Below are 10,933 nucleotides of genomic sequence, written 5' to 3' on the forward strand. Positions count from 1 at the left end.
CATGAAGACTTGTGAGGTAGTGACCACTTTCCGATCTTTCTGTCACTGCCACAGCTTCACACTTCTGGGCGCCCCTGCAGATGGGCTATGAATAAGGCTGACTGTGACTTGTTCTCCTCCATTGCCACTATTGAGCCTCTTTCTAATGGCGCCATTGATATGGTGGTTCACTTGGTCACCACCGGCATTGTTACCGCCACAGAATCTGCCATTCCCTGTTCTTCTGGGTCCCCTCGGGGGAGGACGTTGCCTTGGTGATCACCTGAGATCACTGAGGTGATGCTGGAGCGCCCGCCTGCGTTCTTTAATCGCAAGCGGCATCCCTCATTGGAACACCTCATCGCCTTTAAACAGCTCCATGTACGGGCCCTCCGCATCATTCGCCAACACAAGCAGGAGTGCTGGGAAAGGTATGTCTCCACCATTGGCCTCCATATATCTCCATCGCAGGTTTGGGCCAAGATTAAGTGCCTCTATGGCTATCAGAACTCCGTCAGTGTCCCTGCGCTTTCACTGAATGGAGCAGTTTGTACCGACACCGACACAGTTGCAGACTGCTTAGCAGAGCATTTTGCTCAGAGTTCCACTTCTGTGACTTACCCACTGGCCTTCCGCTCCATGAAAGAACGGTTGGAACGTCAGAGCCTTTCATTTCACATGTGCTACCCTGAATCCTACAATGTTCCGTTCAGCGAGTGGGAATTCCAAAGTGCCCTAGCTGCTTGCCCTGATACGGCTCCCGGGCCAGATCGCATCCACTGTCAGATGCTCAAACACCTCTAGGTGGACTAACAGCAACGCCTCCTAGACCTTTACAACCGTATCTGGGTTGGGGGTGAGTTCCCGTCGCAATGGCGGGAAAGCACTGTAATCCCTGGCAAGAACCCATTGGAGGTGAACAGCTACCGCCCCATTAGCCTCACCAACGTTCTTTGCAAGTTACTCGAATGCATGGTGAGCCGGCGGTTGAGTTGGGTACTCGAGTCTCGGGGCCTTCTGGCTCCGTCTCAGGGTGGGTTCCGTAAGGGCTGCTCTGTCACCGATAATCTGGTGAGTCTGGACCCTGCCATCCGTACGGCCTTTGCCCGCCGTCAGCACCTCGTCGCTGTCTTTTTTGACATGCAGAAGGCATATGATACGACATGGTGACGTCACATCCTCTCTACGCTTCATGGTTGGGGTCTTCGGGGTCCGCTGCCAATTTTCATACAAAATTTTCTGTCGCATCGTACCTACCGCATGCAAGTTGTGGCCTCCCATAGTTCCCCCCACCCCCAGCCCCCCAAGTTCAGGAGAATGGGGTACCACAGGAATCTGTCTTAAGTGTCTGCCTGTTTTTAATTTCAATTAATGGGCTCACTGCAGCGGTGGGAACGTCTGTCTCAGCTTCCTTGTATGATGACGACTTCTGCCTCTACTATAGCTCCATTGGCATTACAGCTGCTGAACCTCAGCTGCAGAGCACTATCTGCAAGGTGCAGTCTTGGGCTGTAGCGCATGGCTTCCAGTTTTCGGCCGCCAAGACCTGTGTTATGCATTTCTGCCAGCGGTGCACTGTTCACCCTGAGCCACGGCTTTGTCTTGACCGCGAAGCTCTTGCTGTGGAGGAAACACATTGGTTTTTGGGTGTGGTTTTTGATGCCCGGTTGACTTGGCTCCCTCACATTCGGCAGCTTAGACAGATGCGCTGGCGGCATCTTAATGCTCTGCGTTGCTTGAGCCACACCAGCTGGGGAGCCAACCCATCTACCCTCTTTCAGCTCTACCAGGCATTAATTCAGTCCCGTATGGATTATGGGAGTCTGGCTTATAGTTCAGGATCCCTTCTGCGTTGCGGGTGCTGGACTCCATCCTTCACAGCGGGATCCGACTTGCCACTGGACCTTTCCAGACCAGCCCTGTGAATAGCATACTTGTGGAGGCAGGTGTCCGTCCACTGCGGTTATGGTGCTAACGTTTACTGGCTGCTTATGCTACACACGTTTGTAGCTTGCCTGGGCATCCCAATTATCATCTCCTGTTCACTCAGTCTGTCGTCCATCTCCCAGAACATCGGCCCCGGTCGGGTTGTACGATCACAGTTTGCATCAGAGAGCTTCTCTCCGGGCTTGGGGTTTTCCCTGTTCCACCTCTTTTCCGGGCCCTTCTGCGTACACCCCTGTGGTGTGCGCCCCGCCCATGCCTTCGGCTCGAATTGGCACAGGGCCCGAAGGACTCGGTCCCTCCTGAGGCCTTCCGCCGTTGCTTTCTTTCCATCGTTGCCACGTATCAGGGCTCTGGTGTTGTCTACACTGACGGTTCGGTGGTTGCTGGTCGTGTTGGCTATGCTCTCACTCTGGGAAAAAGTTGCTTTGCAAGCCATCACGGGAAATTAACATCCCATTAACGAGTTTATGACGACATATGCAAACAGACTTGAACCTCTGTTACACGCACCACAAATCGTAAGTCCGCAGTTTTAACGTCAGTTCAACAATGAATTAAGAATTCAACATTTGCGTTAGTCCCGTTTTCTACCTTCTCCTCTTTCCTTAATGAATCACTGGCAACAATTGCAGTCGTTATTGTCTGAAGCAGCAAACTGAGGTGCAGATTGCCAGTCCACGCGCGTGCAATCTTGTGAATGTATTCTGTCATCAGCTCTTCTGTACGTAGTGTATTGCAGGTAAACAAGTTTTTTTCCTAGTAATATTACAAAATATAAATAATGACAACATTTGTCAAAGTTGTATATTTATTTCTTTACGTAGAAAATTTAGTTGTCCTCCTTGTTATATAGTTATGAACTTTTTCAATGACTGACATTGATTGCTGGAAGAAGTTTCACTTTTTAATATTTTCAGAAGAGTGGTGGATGATAAGCAGTTGTTGAAATGGCTGGATGAAGAGTTTGCTAACGAAGATTGTAGTGATGCAGAGTCAATCTTCAAAACTGATCACAATTCTGAAAGTGAGCAGTTTCTGGTCATAAATGACAATATCGATAAATTTGACTCACATGTTGGGAAAGGTGGTATGCAGTGCAGTCATCGACCTCTGATTCAAAACAGGTGAGTAAGAAAAGCTCATCATAATATTGTAAAGCATTTACTGGAAGTCATAGGTGCAGCAAAAAAACACAAAGTGTCCAATTGATTGTTTACAGCGTTTATTCAAAGATGATATCTTAGAAGAAATTGTTCACTGTACTAATATTTACATATCTACCATTCATTGTAAATAATCCAAAGAAAGGGATGCAGCAGACACTAACATTACAGAAATAAAGATATCTTTAGGACTCCTTTTTCGTTTCTTTACTAGGTCTTTGGGCTGCAGATGGTACTGGAATGGAGTACTTCAGACTTTCAGTGGGCATAAATCATTTCCATTTCTTGCTGACGGGCCTAAGATTTGATGACGTCAGAAACAGAGCTCACCAGAAGGAAACAGACAAATTAGCTGCTGTGTGAGTCTTGATCAATCAGTTTGATGAAAACTGCAAGAAATGTTACAGCTTATCAGAACAAATTACAGTGGATGTAATGCTGGATGCATTTTTGGGGAGATGCGGATTTATGCAAATCATTTAGAAATATACTGTAGAAAACAGATGGCTATCCTATATTTCTGTGATAACACACATAATGCAATTGTCAAAGACTGGTGAAATGCGTATCTGGCAGATAAGTAATATGTGATGATTAGTTCACATCAATCCCACTTGCGATTGACTTGGAAAATGACAAGCTGACAATGGTGGGAACAATTCGAAAGAATTAGAAAGTCCTCCATTTATGACAGTAGCAAAAGATCATCCTCTGGAATCTAGTATTTTTACATCTAGGAAGAGTATGACACTTGTTTCACATAAGCCTAAGAAAGACAAAGTTGTCCTGGCACTATCTATGTCACATGATGGCGACAGTATTGACACAGATTTGGAAAAGTCCAAGCCATAAATGGTTGACGAGACAAAATGTATGTATTCTGTGACAAGAATTACTAAAAGATGGACTTCTATAATTTTTTTCCTCTCTTTTGAATATTGCTGTAATCAATGGATATGTAATTTACAAGAGCATTTCAAACTCAATCGTTCCCAGAATACATTCTCCGAAAGTTCTTGCCAAAGAATTGTTGCATGATTATTTGTCAATGGAGGTAACTCAACTAAATACTCCGACAAGCATCAAAACTGTATTGTGGAAATTTTGGGTTTACCAAAACCAGAATTCACTCAAAGAGCTCCACAAGCAACTATTTGAGGACGATGCAACTCCTGTGATAGGAAGAAAAACAGGCCAACAAGATTTTGTTGCAAGCTGTACAGAAAATGTGTGTGCCTGGAACATGTCGCAGCATACCTGTGCAGTCAGTGTGGTGACAACTATGGTGAATGATTTGCCTGAAATACACAGTATGCCATAAAGTACCAATTTTCTGAAAAAATTGTGAACTTATTTCTGAAAATAGCTGTTGCTTAATATTCACTCACAAAAACAGGGAAAAAACAGAATGTTACGGTAATTTCAGTGATTATACCAAATGTTATTTTAGGTTTAGGGCTAAACTACAACTCAACCTATTTTTTTTTTATTTTTTTTTACAGTATTGATGCTCAAATACATAGTGTTTACGAATTCAGTGCTTTATTTATATTATCGACGTTCAAACAAATTATATTTCCTAACAAAACTATTAAAATTATTTGTCAAACCAGTAATAAATGTAATGCTGACTCAGTCCATATGCATGTAATTGTGTTAAAATGATTGCATGTGTAGTGGAGGGTTAAACCTAAAACCGTTCAGACCCTCGTTTGGGAATGAGCTGAGTGACCAATGCTGCAGTGAATATCACTTCACATCTGGAGGCGAATAATTTTGTGCCATTTATGATGGATCACACACACATCACCTGGAGTAAACAGTGGCAATCTGATGTACACCCTCCTCACATCACATCCATGCTGTTAAAATAACTTTTCGCATGAATGTAAGCGCTGTTAAGGGGATGTAATGGTGCTTTTAGAACAGCCTGTACAATGTAGAAAATAAAGAGGGAAGAGAGTATGACGAGTGGAGTAGGAACAGCTGATAAGTATTCAGCGTTCATCTACTGGATTATTAATAACTTAAGTGTGTACCGGTATTTGATAGTACATTGTAACCTGAAAATGAAGTGCACCATGTTTCATAACTCGTTTTTTTTTTATAATTTTTCAGGTATATATGCCAGCTTTGTTGTACTTTCAGAAGCTAGAATTTCTAAGCAAGCATTATACAGGGTGTTACAAAAAGGTACGGCCAAACGTTCAGGAAATATTCCTCACACACAAATAAAGAAAAAATGTTATGTGGACATGTATCCGGAAACACTTAATTTCCATGTTAGAGCTCATTTTAGTTTCGTCAGTATGTACTGTACTTCCTCGATTCACCGCCAGTTGGCCCAATTGAAGGAAGGTAATGTTGACTTCAGTGCTTGTATTGACATGCGACTCATTGCTCTACAGTACTAGCATCAAGCACATCAGTACGTAGCACCAATAGGTTAGTGTTCATCATGAACGTGGTTTTGCAGTCAGTGCAATGTTTACAAATGCGGAGTTGGCAGATACCCATTTGATGTATGGATTAGCACGGGGCAATAGCCGTGGCGTGGTACATTTGTATCGAGACAGATTTCCAGAATGAAGGTGTCGCTACAGGAAGACATTCGAAGCAATTGATCGGCGTCTTAGGGAGCACGGATATTCCACCCTATGACTCGCGACTGGGGAAGACCTAGAACAATGAGGACACCTGCAATGGACGAGGCAATTCTTCATGCAGTTGACGATAACCCTAATGTCAGCGTCATAGAATTTGCTGCTGTACAAGGTAACGTTGACCACGTCACTGTATGGAGAGTGCTACGGGAGAACCAGTTGTTTCCGTACCATGTACAGCGTGTGCAGGCACTATCAGCAGCTGATTGGCCTCCACGGGTACACTTCTGCGAATGGTTCATCCAACAATGTGTCAATCCTCATTTCAGTGCAAATGTTCTCTTTACGGATGAGGCTTCATTCCAATGTGATCAAATTGTAGATTTTCACAATAAACATGTGTGGGCTAACGAGAATCCGCATGCAGTTGTGCAGTCACGTCATCAACACAGATTTTCTGTGAACGTTTGGGCAGGCATTGTTGGTGATGTCTTGATTGGGCCCCATGTTCTTCCACCTACACTCAATGGATCACGTTATCATGATTTCATACGGGATACTCTACCTGTGCTGCTAGAACATGTGCCTTTACAAGTACGACACAACATGTGGTTCATGCACGATGGAGCTCCTGCACATTTCAGTCGAAGTGTTTGTACGCTTCCCAACAACAGATTTGGTGACTGATGGATTGGTAGAGGCGGACCAATTCTATGGCCTCCACGCTCTCCTGACCTCAACCCTCTTGACTTTCATTTATGGGGGCATTTGAAAGCTCTTGTCTACACAACCCCGGTACCAAATGTAGAGACTCTTCGTGCTCGTATTGTGGACGGCTGTGGTACAATACGCCATTCTCCAGGGATGCATCAACACATCACGGATTCCATGCAACGGAGGGTGGATGCATGTATCCTCGCTAACGGAGGACATTTTGATCATTTCCTGTAACAAAGTGTTTGAAATCATGCTGGTACGTTCTGTTGCTGTGTGTTTCCATTCCATGATTAATGTGATTTGAAGAGAAGTTATAAAATGAGCTCTAACATGGAAAGTAAGCATTTACGGACACATGTCCACATAACATATTTTCTTTCGTTGTGTGTGAGGAATGTTTAATGAAAGTTTGGCCATACCTTTTTGTAACACCCTGTATACCATGTAATGGTGTGACAATACCATTATCGTCATCCTGACCATCAATGGATCACAGGTACGGTTTTCAGGTTTGTACACATTTACTTGAAACCCATTTTGTCCTAGTGTTCGGTATTCTGAAAACCACTGTTAGTTGCATGGAAATATTTTTTTATTATTTTTGTTGTCATCTTCTAATTGCTGTTTATTTGTGGCCTTTCTAAATAAACATCTTGCTTAGTGTGTACCAGTACTTTGCTATGCATTCTACCAGCAGCACAATGGTTAAATTTACACAGTAACATCATAGACAGGGTTCCCATCTGTCCCGATATATCGGGACTGTCACTGTTATGGACCTTCTTGTCCCAACATCTCAACAAGACCTAATTTTGTCTTGATTTTGCAAAATACTGAACTTACGAGCTTGGCTCAAATACTAAAGTAATGCCATCTGTTAGTGCAACATGTAAATGCAGCCTCAGTTTTGTGTCAACAAGTTTATGTTGACAAGATCAGCTCACACATGGCATTGTATGTTGCGTATCCTGTATCGAAGATGCAAGTACCTTCAAGATCTAGCGCCATCATTCGAGAAAATACCAGACTTCTCCAGTAGTACAGGGCTGGAACTATATAAGCAGTGCCACACAGAAGAATTTGACAGTTCCCATTTGAAGAGTGATGTGATAAAATAATTCTTCCTAAACATAATATGAACAACAAGTGTAAGTTAGTAATGTTTGAAGTGTTTACTGTTGGGTTTATAGGGCGTGAGGTGTGTAGTGAGGTGTACTTAGATGACTGAAGTGTTATTGTCAACTGCTTACCATCTAATAAATGTATCTTATCAGATCATATGAAAATGCTAAGAATGGAAAGAGAAAGTGTCACTTTTCAGATGACTACACAAAAGTGTCGTCTTTTGTCAAGAAAGGATGTATGGATCAGGAAGCATTGTATAAGATTTGTAGCTGTTTCATCTCAGTAACTCAACGGAGGCAAGGCGGATGTGAGGCATCACAGCTCTATGAATCATACAAAGAGATTCACAGTGGAATTGACATCAAAGCCTACTTCTACATTCATGATTAAAAAAGAATTACTTGTTGCTGTTGCAGAGCTAACAACAGCTGTTGTCAAGCATCATCAATTCCATAGTACTCATGACTGTACTGTAAAACTGAATGCTGCTGACGACAAAGCCACCACAAAACAGTCTACAACAAGGACCAAAGCTACAGCAATAGTCAAAAATATTCTCACACCACACTGTGTGTCCGAATGCATAACACAGTTGCAAGGAGTTTCATTTTTCAGATTAGGCACCAACACATCAAATCACAAGACTGAAAAGATGTTTCCTTTAGTTGTTCGATACTTTACTGAAACTGACAAAGTCCAACTGAAGGCATTGTAGTTTGGTTAGCTGAATAATGAAACATTGGAGACAGCTGCAAAGTTTGGTCTAGACACTTTAAGACAACTGCAAATTCCATTAGACAAATTAATTGCTTTTGTGGAGACAATACCAATGCCAACTACGGAGTGCTTCATACACCGCCAGTGGAATTTGTTTCACCAAATTAAAAAATAACTAGGAAAAGTGTAGAAGGAATTGGATGCCCTGCCGATATTCTCCACAATACTATGTCAAGTACTGCTGGAGTCTTAGCTCTGCATATTGGATTTGCAGCTCGTGGTCTAGTGTCTAGCGTTGCTACCTCAGGATCGCGGGGTTCCGCGTTCAATTCCTGGCCGGGTTGGGGATTTTCTCTGCCTGGGGACTGGGTGTTTGTGTTGTCATAATCACCATCATCTGTGACAGTGGTTGGATTGGATTGTGGAAAAATTGGACTGTGTAAAAATTGGGACTTTGTACGTGCTGATGACTGTTCAGGGCCCCACAAACCAATCATCATCTCCACATTGGAATAATCGTCATGAATTTTTCAATATACATGGTAAGGACAGAGAAGCTGAAAGAGTTCTGCTTATACATTGATGTCAATCATCACTCTCTTCTATCTCACTCAAAAGCAAGATGGCTGTCATTAATGCCGCAGTTGAGAGAATTCTTAAGCTTTGGATTTAATAAATATATCAAGTATTTGGTTGGATGAAGCTATCTGAAACTCCAGTTTGGGTAATCATTGAAAATGCTGTTATGTACCTGACTAAAAATGGTGTGAAGATTTCAGGCGACAGTTGTTTTCAGGAATATATGTATATGAAGAGCTTTTTAGAAACTAAGGATGAGTTGGAAGAATGGAAGTCTAAACACTCTGTGGTTTACTTTCTTAAGAAAACTGAAAATCTTGAATGTAAATGCTAGCTGCCAAAATTATATGAGTATTTGTTTTCTGTTCGTGCACACAACACCATTGTGGAAAGAGTATTTTTGCTGATGTCAGCCCAGTGACTTGATCAAAGAAATTGACCGCTGCCAAGGACTGTGGAATCAATCTTACAGTGCCAGTTTAACTACTAGCTGACTTGCATGGAGTTTTATAAATATGGAAATGTAAAAAAGACTTGCTGAAAAAGGTGATATCTTCAGAAAAATGTGGTGTACCACCTACTTCTGCTGCAACAAGTTCCATGTAATTGTGTTCTAAATAAAAAGTAATTATATTAACTAAAATTTTTACTTCTGTCTTACACCTCCATCTCAGTGTCCATACAAGGTCCCACGTAGATATGGCAGCCCTATCCATACATAATATCTAATTAAAACATTTTGTAGCTTTAATTCAAAAAGAATGCAATAGTGAGGATGGGAACATTACTTTCTCGAGAAATTTCACCTTAAAATGTGAATCTGCACTTAGGTAAAAGTGAGGGCTTCATTTTCCTTTTCTACTGTGTGTGTGTGTGTGTGTGTTTCACAGGTAAATCTGCATAGTTCTCATTTTTACCTGTTAAGTGATACTGTCGTTAATTGCTGAATTTAATACTCGCCAGCAGCAGGAATGTACGGATTACTTCATAACCTAATATTAATTTGGACCTTCCATCTCCATACTTCTTAAAATCCAGATTGGATATCCTCCCAGGCAACATATGTTATCCTTCCACATGCATTTTTCCCTCTGTTGTTTCTATTGCTAATACTGCTTACTGTTAAAAGTGTACATTTATTGTCACATGCTTATAAAAAGCAATTTTTGTTTACACAAACACAAAACACAAAGCTAGATACTTTTATCTAAGTCATTGTTTTATATATTTCATATAGATGAAAGCTCAAATGAGAATGATGCTGTGGGACCTTCCACAGGTAGTGGAATACTTATCACAGGGCAGAGTGATATAGACTGTGCAGAAGAAACAGACTTGGTAGTTGAAGAACCGCCGCAAGCAACAACATTAAGTGCAAACAGAGAGAACAACATAAAGATATGCTACACCAAGGAAAAGAAAGTGAAGTGATAAAGGGAGCTATTCAAGTGCACTTCAGTTGATTGCTGAAAGACTGCAGATACATTTGTTAAAGATTTGGGTGTAGAAATGAAAGCCATTAAAAGCCATGAAATGAGGATGGATTAACTGCAAATACTAAAACTTATGTATGATGCTGTAGTCAGTCAATAACATGCAAATTTCATATGCTTTTTGGTTTTATTCTTCCTTGGAAGTACACAAAATCCTTATTACCTTCTGAGAGATAAGAGTGTATTCATATAATGCTTGGCTTTTCAAAATGACTGTCAGCAGTAGTAATGTACTTTTGTACTGTCAAATTGCATTAAATCTTGTCACTCAGAAGAACTGTGTGGTATGGTGTGGGTTTTGTCATATCTTGATCATTATTAATGAGTACAGCTGCATCAAGACATACTTTCTTGTATTTGTCCATCACTGGTGTCAGTTGCACTATAAAACTTCAAGTGATACATCTTAAACTAATATTAAGAAATGATGTATCATTTAGGTACCATATGTATGGGACCTGCACAAGTGAAATAAGATAGCTGCATGATTTGTGTACGTACACGCAACAGTATTGTTGGCAGTGTAGTTTTTGAAAGGTAAATCAGTACACAAGTGAAATAAATTGTGGCTCTAAGATTTGTGTGTATTCGCTCAACTCCCAGTTACTGT

At 41.6% G+C, this 10,933-nt stretch overlaps 1 long non-coding RNA gene across 2 annotated transcripts in view; it reads left to right on the top strand.

The window, feature by feature from the left end:
* LOC126248400 (uncharacterized) overlaps window positions 1-10,442 on the top strand; it is a 33,830-nt gene extending 23,388 nt beyond the window's left edge. Inside the window, exons 2-4 of one of the 2 annotated variants that reach the window (XR_007545476.1) lie at window positions 2,844-3,050; window positions 5,208-6,918; window positions 10,068-10,442. This is a non-coding gene — a long non-coding RNA (uncharacterized LOC126248400). The remainder of the gene's footprint in view (window positions 1-2,843; window positions 3,051-5,207; window positions 6,919-10,067) is intronic. The other variant, XR_007545477.1, reaches the window with a different exon arrangement.
* Window positions 10,443-10,933: the final 491 nt, after the last annotated feature.

Source organism: Schistocerca nitens, chromosome 3, assembly GCF_023898315.1.
Source record: "Schistocerca nitens isolate TAMUIC-IGC-003100 chromosome 3, iqSchNite1.1, whole genome shotgun sequence".
In the NCBI taxonomy this organism is placed as follows: domain Eukaryota; kingdom Metazoa; phylum Arthropoda; class Insecta; order Orthoptera; family Acrididae; genus Schistocerca; species Schistocerca nitens.